The sequence below is a fragment of the Mesocricetus auratus genome, unplaced genomic scaffold (genome assembly GCF_017639785.1).
Source record: "Mesocricetus auratus isolate SY011 unplaced genomic scaffold, BCM_Maur_2.0 Super-Scaffold_4256, whole genome shotgun sequence".
Lineage (NCBI taxonomy): Eukaryota > Metazoa > Chordata > Mammalia > Rodentia > Cricetidae > Mesocricetus > Mesocricetus auratus.
This window is the reverse complement of record NW_024429182.1, coordinates 64063557-64071119: the sequence shown is the minus strand read 5'-3', so window position 1 is coordinate 64071119 and position 7563 is coordinate 64063557. Positions and strand designations below refer to the sequence as shown.

General features: G+C 42.5%; 1 pseudogene; it reads right to left on the bottom strand.

Moving 5' to 3' along the window:
* Positions 1-347: 347 nt before the first annotated feature.
* On the bottom strand, positions 348-760 carry LOC101832494 (annotated as a pseudogene).
* Positions 761-7563: the final 6803 nt, after the last annotated feature.

The window sequence follows — 7563 nt, the reverse complement described above, 5'->3', positions numbered from 1 at the left end:
TGTCTCTCTTGCCTCTCTCAATCTACACAGATAGTTTCCTCCTCCTGAGGTTTCCTAGACTCTACTTCTCCTCCCCTCACTCTTACCTCCCCATCTCTCCCCACCGCTGGACATTTAAGACCCCTTGTTCTCCACAGAGAAAACAGCTGACTCTTCTGTATCTCTGAAAGCAGGAATCATTTGAGGGTTTTCATTCCGGGGTCTCCTTGAAATAATAAGGTAAATTCAGTGTGTATGTGCCTTAGTATGGTTTTATGTTGTTATGGGAGCCCACCACAGAAAACCACTCACAGACAGTTTATAGCCATTTGGAAGTCTTTATTCCAGCTGGTTGGGACCACACTCTGTTATTTGGGACCCAAGTATAGCTCTGAGCCTATAGAGTAAGGGACTTTTTTTAAACAACTGATTGAGTCATTTTTAGAAAAATAGTTGACTTCAACCTCCACTCCTGACTCAATACTGATGGAAATAACCTGTTTAACAATCTTGGAAAGACTGTGTAAATCAATGAGTCACTCGTGGATTCTCATTTGGAAATGATCACACATCTTGGAATCTTCACCACAATGTGTTTTTCTTGTAGTGTTTTGGTAGGTCTGCACACCTCGCCTTTCAGATCCTTTTCCTTCAGGCCTCTGATCAAATCAGCACACACCTTTTCCAGCGACTTCACATTGGGGCTGGAGAGTGTGATTCGAATTTAGTGACTTGCCATTTCCAGTTCCAAGGGCATCTTTCTGGTATCTTTAAAAGCCATGGCTGCTCGGCTTCCTGATCAACTTGTTCCTCAGCAGGAGCAAGCAGCAGTGAGTCAGGACTGGAGCAGACTGAACAGATGTCTGCTGCATGTCTCAGAAAAGTCAGCAAGGGAATTTTAAGGGCAAAAACTACATCCTGAAACCTCAGATAACAGTTGCAGGGTGCAGGGGGAGACTTTGGGCAAGCAAGCAGTTTAACAGATGCTAAGTGGTTAGCTGGAGCAAGGAGGTCTGCACAAGCAGGCAGTTTAACAGAAGCCAAGATAAACTAGCTGGGCTATCTTAATGCCGGGTTTCTAGGACAGAGTTGGGTAATTTTCTACAGGCCTTCCCATCAAGGAGATAAAATTCTAGTGAAATCTAAAATGACTTCAGCACGAATGTAAAATGAAGGAATCTCTGCATTGCCTTACCCCGCCACAATGTTCCAAACCTCTCCTGGGAAACAAAACAAAACCTAAAAACAAAGCAGAATTTAAGAGTGAAGGAGGGAAGTGGGGGGTGGGGGTCCTTTGCTGAAGCTTTGTTGACCTCTAACCCAGAGGCAGGCCTGGTGTCTTCTCAGTCAGAGTTACTATTGCTGTGATGAAATACCATGGCCTAAGTTCCTTGTGGAGAGAGCGTTTATTTGGTTTATACTTCCACATCACAGTTCAGCATCACAGTCAGGAACTCACACAGGGCAGGAACCTGGAGGCAGAAGCTGATGCAGAGGCCATGGACTATGGCTGCCTACTAACTTGTTCCCTGAAGCTTGTTCAACCTTTCTTGTACAACCCAGGACCACTTGTCCAGGGATAGCACCACCCACAATGGGCTGGGCCCCCCTCCATTAATCACTAATTAAGAAAATGCCTGCCCTACACGTTTTTTTTTCCTCAGCAGAGGATCCCTCTTCTCCAATGATTCTAGTTTGTGTCACAAACTCCTCAGCACTCCTGACAAGTAACAGGTACTCGGCAAACACTGTCGGGGAAAACCCTGGCTGTTGTCAGGAGGAGGAGGCTGCACTTCCTGGTGAGAAGTGGGTTTTTAATTCTGATAGGATTGGGGGTGTTAGGGGCAGTTTGGCCCCAGAGCTCTTGAGCTCTGGTTTCTGATACTAGAAAGGATGACAGAAGTCTCTGAAAGATGACCCTGAAGCAGTTTGGTAGTATTAAGAGGAGGGGCACTGAAGAGTACATTTCAGGTATAAACATTAAAATTTGCATTAAAAATTACCAGAAGCTTAATATCAGTTCTTGTGTCTGCGGGGTGGGGGAGAATTTATGTTTTCCCTTTCCAGAGAGTTCCCAGAGTATAGCCATTCTTGCATGGACACAAAGACAAAAAGGTGAGCTAATGGATTTACATACAATTTAATCCAGTAATAGCAGGCTTCCTTTATGAAGTATACTATATATATCCCATTATCCTGTAATAAACCTTCATGAATTCTCACTGTTTTCCAAAACATATGTATCACCAATTCCAGAGCTAAAGTAAGCCCTGTGTTAAAAGGTTATATTCCTGAGAAATTAAAACGAGTCCCGTAGTGAAATAATTTGGCATTTCAGGAACCATTTCTTCCCACATTGAATGTCAAGGAAAGCGGAAGACGGTCTCTAATTAATGCTCGAAAGCCAAGAACAGAACAGAGTCATTCTCACCTAAGTCCAGTGCTTGAGGCTGATTAGTCAGATAAACAGGTCCACTGAGTAATAAATATTCTGTCGCCTTGTCTATTTTCCCTTCCCAGAGAAAGGCAATCTCCAGCCCTGCCACTAACAAACAAAATAAATGGAGGTGCTTGGGGTTATTTCCCAAGCTTTTTAGCCATGCTTTGTGACCTATGAAAAGCTAAACAAGAACGTGAGTATTCCAGGTGATGGAGACCAACAAAAGCTTGGAGTCAAGAAGAGGATGGGCAGGCTGCAGAGCCAGGGCTGAGGGAATGACTAGCACTCTGTAGGAGGTTCACAGATCAGCAGGGTTGTCTGGTCCTTGTGTGTGTGTGTGTGTGTGTGTGTGTGTGTGTTGGGGGGCATGAGGACTCTACCCTCAGGGCAAATTAGCAAGCAAAGCAATAGACACTTGTGCTGTCCCAGCAGCTAGCCTCAGAAGGAGAGGACTGCTTGGAAATGTGTTGTGGACACTTGTGTTTGGAAATGTGGGTGTGAGAGATGGACGTGGTTTCCTTCATAAGTGTCCTAGGTTCTCTTTGACCACATAAAGACAGGCACTCTTTGTAGGTGTTCTGTAAGCATGGCGAGAGGATCTATACACATTGGAGAATACTCAGCACCTGTTTGGGATGCAGTAACCATTAGTGATTTGTTATGCAATATCTGACATCTCTAAACATCTTTTCCTGTAACCATTAGCAATGACACTGTAGGCCAGGCTTTATCATAACTAGTTAAGTTGTGAGGCCCTTACTCCTTATGAAGTAGAGTTTACTGTTATCTTTACGTTATTGATGTGGAAACTGAGGCTTAGACAGGATAGCTAACATACTTACACTGACATTCCAACCAGCTGTGGAGTAGAGACGTGGACCCATAGAGCCTGCTTGATCTTCTCATATCCGCAAAACCAATTTGCTTATTGTACATATATCAGACCACCTGATTCTTAAAAATAAGTGCTAAGGCACATGCATTATTCTCAACATGATTTTCTGTAAGGTGTTGTCGAGGCAGGGTCTGAATGGATTGTCCTTTGCTAGTTAGCCACAAAGAATCCAAACCAGGACTTAACTTCAGCTTGTGCACCCTTTTAATGAATTGCAGGTCTGCTCAAGTAGTGAGAGCCATAGATATTGCAACAACATCTGCTCCCAGCTCTGTGCCTGATATATACCAAAACTACCTGATATATACCAAAACTACCTGAAGAAAAGGCTCTTGGAGGCAAGATCCTCTCAGAGGCCAGCATCTTCCATTCACTAAAGTGGTTTTTACAGATCTTTGCTTATACTTACATCACATATGCATGTATATTCACACTTAATATTTATATATAATATTGAATAATAACCATATATCCAAATTAGTTTGATCTTCAAAAGAAGCAGTGGAGAGGACTATCTTAAGAACCAGAAACAAGAGATGGTAAATGAAATCTACATATGTGTCGTCAGGCAGGTCCTTCACCTAGAAAGTGTGCTGTCTGAGAAGACAGAATTAGGGACTGCTCTGGTGCCTGTAAACTCAGGAACTCATCCAAGATCTCCTTTGTGCCATTCATGGATCACAGCTACGAAAAGGCAGATATGGAAACCCCCTTGGAGTCCAGCGTACGGAGACTCCTGCCCTGATTCTTGTATGCCTGCCTCTCCATCACAGTGTGACCTTGCCGGCTTTATGTCCAGGCCTGGGTCAGTCACACAGCACCACACACCACTCTAGCTGGACAGTGAGAAGAAACACACGGAATGTCACTAGTAACCCATTGTGACCTTAGGCGTGCTGAAAACCTAAGGCCACAACTTCTTTGTCCAGCAATTGGCCTACCCTCACTCCTTTCCCCAGTGGCACCCTGCTGGCTTGAAAGTAACACACTAGACAACTCAAAGAGGCCAGAGCTCCTGGCTTGTGAAATGCCCAGTCCTTTGACCACAAGAAGAGAACCCTGTGGATAAATGTTGCTTCTAGATGCAAAGCTTTCTGTTGATTATTACCAGTGAGTGCATAAGAAAATGCCAATGAAAACACAAACATCGTGACTACCCAACTGTCAGTAAGATCATACGTATTTTGAAGTAAAATTTTCTAATGACTGTATTTCTTTATTTAAAAAATGGATCACAAATGTACATGTGAATAAAATCCCTGGCACCTTACAAGTTCAAAAAGAAAACATGACTGAACTTGTCAAAAACAGCAAATAACAGAAGCTTGAAACCCAGAAGAGATAATGAAAAATAGTGATAAAGAGGTTTCACACGTGGAAATAGTTTTCTCCTAGCAAATGAAAAGGAAAAAGAAAGCTGCACTGTCTTTATGTACAATATATTCCTTTTTGTAGGAGTATTCGTGCCTCGGTTCTGTTTTGTGTGGTGGTCACACAGTTGCTCCTACTCAGTTCTCACTCTGTGTCTTCAACCTGCAACTGTCACTGTTTCGGGGAATCAAAATAAATATGCTGTAGCTGGTTCTTGGATTGTTTTAAAAATTTATTTTATTTTTAGGTGTGAGCACATGCATATGACTGGAGGTGCCCACAGAGGCAGGAAAGAGGCACCAAAACCTCTAGAGCTGGAGTTAGAGGCTGTGTTAGGTGGTTGTGAGCCTCTCATATTGGCTACTGGGATTTAAATTCAGACCCTCTACAAAAGCAGTAAGAACACATTCTTTACCAGTTTGTTATCTCTTCAGCCCCTGGTTCTTGAATTTTAAGCTTGCTTTTGTTGTTGTTGTTGCTGCTCTTGTTTGCTTTGTGCTGAGGTTCAAACTCGAGGTCTTAAACATGCTAGGCAGTGCTACCATTTAATTGTCTACTCAGTCCTATATTATCTTTTTGGTTTTATTGTTGTTTTTTAGAAAGCTTCTCATGTATCCTAGGTTACCTTGAAACTCAGTGTAGCATAGACTGACCTTGGATTTTGATCCTTGTGCCTCTGTTTCCCAAGTGTTGGGGGCACAGGCATTGCCACCATGGCTGGTTTATGAAGTACTGGGATTTGAACATGGGACTTCATATATCCTAGGCAAACATTCTACCAACTGAGCCTCATCTTAAGTCCCCAGATTGTCTTTTAACAAGATTTTCAGTTTTGTCTGCTTTTAAATTATTATATTGATGTATTAAAAATTGTTATTTTATCAAGGCTAGACAGATGACTTAGAAGTTATGAGGACTTATAGCACAACCGTGGGGACCAGAATTCAGGTCCCAGCACCCACGTCATATGTCAGGGATTCTCAGGTGCCAATAATTCCAGATCCAAGAGTCCAACACCCTCTTTTGGCCTCTGAGGGTGCCTGTACACATGTGTACATACACTTACATTGACAGGCACGCATACACATAAATTAAATAAAATATTTTTTAATTTTGGGAGTTTTTAATTATTTTAAAATTTTGTCTGAAAAAAACCAAAATAGGCAAAGTTTGTCACAGATGTTAATTTTTCCTTTTTTTTTTACTCTGCTCTCTCTCTGTGTCTCATTCTGTCTGTCTCTACTTCTGTGTGTGTGTGTGTATATGTGTTTTGATATCTCATTTTATTTCCCCTTGATATCTTTGAAGCCACACTGACAATGTTTTGGTTGGCATCACTATCTACAGCCTTCTGCAATTGTTTTCAATTGTTGCATTAAGAGTTGTAACATGTACCTTAAATTCACATCCAGCTGTTAATTTGAGTAAATAATGTATGACTTTAGATATCATGCAAGAAGCTAGTGCAGTATAATTTTCTTTATTTCCACACATGTCCCTTGTGACATTGCTGTCTTGTAAATGCCACCCATGGGTATGAAGAACCCATAATCACAGTGCTCTGTTATTAACTTTACTAAGTCATGTGTTTGTTTTATTTTTTAAAACAACCTTATTTTACATACTAAGCTCAGTTCCTTCTCCCTCCCATCCTCCCACTCCCTCACCATCTTCCCATCCCACCCCCCCCACCTGCACTCCTCAGAGAGGGTGAGCCCTCTCATGGAGAAAATCATCAAAGTCTGTCCCATCATTTGGGGCAGGACAGAGGCCCTTACCCTGTATCTAGGCTGAACAAGGTATCCCTCCATAGGGAATGGGCTCCATAGGGATAAATACTGGTTCCACTGCTAGTGACCCTATAAACTGCCCAAGCCCCCAACTGAAACCCATGTTCAGGAGGCCTACTTCAGTCTTATGCAGGTTCCCCAGCTGTCAGTCTGGAGTCAGTGAGCTCCCACCTGCTCAGGTCAGCTGTTTCTGTAGGTTTCCCCATCATGGTCTTGACCCTTTTGCTCATATTATCACTCCTCCTTCTCTACAGCTGAACTCGAGGAGTTTGCCCCAGTGTGTAGCTGTGGATCTCGGCTCTATGATGGCATTTAATGTAGTCATCAATCTCATTATAGGGGAAGGGCTTTATATATTGTTCCAGTTGCACCATTGTCACCTATATTAAGGAAGTCTAGTTGGGTCCTGTGCAGGTTCCCAATTTGTCAGACCAGAATCAGTGATCTCTCACTTGCTTGGGTCAGAAGATTCTGTGGGTTTCCCCATCATGGTCTTGACTCCTTTGTTCATATTACTGCTCCTCCCTCACTTCAATTGTACTCCAGGAGCTTGGCCCAATGGTTAGGTGGATTTCCGCATCCATCTGTTTCTGGAAGAGGGTTCTAGCCTCTCTGGGGTTGTGGATTGTAGGCTGAGTATCTTTTACTTTATGTCTGGTATCCACTTATGAGTGAATACACACTATATTTGTCTTTCTGGTTCTGGGTTACCTCATGCAGGATTTTTTCTAGTCCTGTCCACTTGCCTGCAAATTTTAGGATGTCATTGTTTCTTACCACTGAGTAGTACTCCATAGTGTAAATATACATTTTCTTTATATGTTATTCAATTGAGGAACATCTAGGTTGTTTCCAAGATCTGGCTATTACAAATAATGTTGCTATGAGTATAGTTGAGCAAATGTCCTTGTGGTATGAATATGCCTCCTTTGGGTACATGCCCAAAAGTGTTGCAGGCTCTTGAGGTAAGTTGATCCCTAATTTTCTGAGAAATTGCCATAGTGATTTCCACAACAACTGTACAAGTTTGAACTTCCACCAGCAGTGAAAGAGTGTTCCACTTTCTCCACATCCTATCCAGCATAAAA